Raw genomic sequence first — 1183 nt, 5'->3', positions numbered from 1 at the left:
GATGGTGTTCTATATAAGCAAAGCAGTAGTGTTTTAATTAAAATCCTAATTTATATTATTCTAAAAATAACCAAATAAATCTTACTGTGACAACAATCTGACATGTGAATAGGAGCAAAAAGAATTAAATTAAAAACTATTTTTAAACTCAAATTATTCGCAATCTAGTGTTTGAAGAAAATTTAAACAAATTCATATTTAAATCATTTAAATTTGAAAAGTAATGACATAAACAGAAAATAGACATAATTTTGAGTCTAACGCAAAAAGAATCACTCAAAATCATCAAATATCCTAAAAGATATAAGCAATTTGAAACAGAAACTAAAAACAAAAAATAAATCAAAAAACAAAAAACAAATTTTAGAACCCCTTTAGTCCCGGTTCGTGTCTCGAACCGGGACTAACCGGGACTAAAGGTCTAATCTTTAGTCCCGGTTTGAGATACGAACCGGGACTAAAGGGCGTCGCACCCTTTAGTCCCGGTTCGTGTCTCAAACCGAGACTAAAGGTCCCATTTGAACCGGGACTAATGCCTTCCCGACGCCCTAGCCGCATGAACTGGGACTAATGAGTACATTGAGAATGGACCAAAGCCCTGTTTTTTACTAGTGAGTGCATGCTTGGGGAGGGGGGTAGGCACCCTGGTGGCTCGTGGAGCCCTTGTGGGACTTCTGTTGCTTCCCCGAAGCTTCCTGGGTTTGTTTCCTTCTAGAAAAAAGTGTTAAAAAGTTTCACTGTATATGGAGTTCGTTTGATATGGATTTTTTTAGAAAACCAAAAACAAGCAGAAACAACAACGGGCACTGGACACTAGGTCAATATGTTAGTCCATGAAAATCATATAAAATCCATGTAAAAGTGCACCAAAATCATACAAAACTATAATAAACATGACAACACTTCATAAATTATAGATACGTTGGAGACATATCAATTATATGTGTTACTATTAGAAGATCTAAAATGAGTATCTGTGTATTTGTGAAACGTAGAGAGCGTTAATATGACGACATCCGAAATGAGCACCAATATATCCGTGTGCATTCTACGGACACTCATCATTTAGATATCCATGATCAAGCTATATTACATTAATGAATCTATGGATGAGATCCATCTTGGCTATCCATGTTCAAGTTTTGCTGCACTAATGAGTCTATGGATGTTAGATGGAGCCGTG

Source organism: Triticum dicoccoides, chromosome 7B, assembly GCF_002162155.2.
Source record: "Triticum dicoccoides isolate Atlit2015 ecotype Zavitan chromosome 7B, WEW_v2.0, whole genome shotgun sequence".
NCBI lineage: Eukaryota > Viridiplantae > Streptophyta > Magnoliopsida > Poales > Poaceae > Triticum > Triticum dicoccoides.
The sequence above is the reverse complement of the archived record's forward strand: the minus strand, read 5'-3'. Positions refer to the sequence as shown.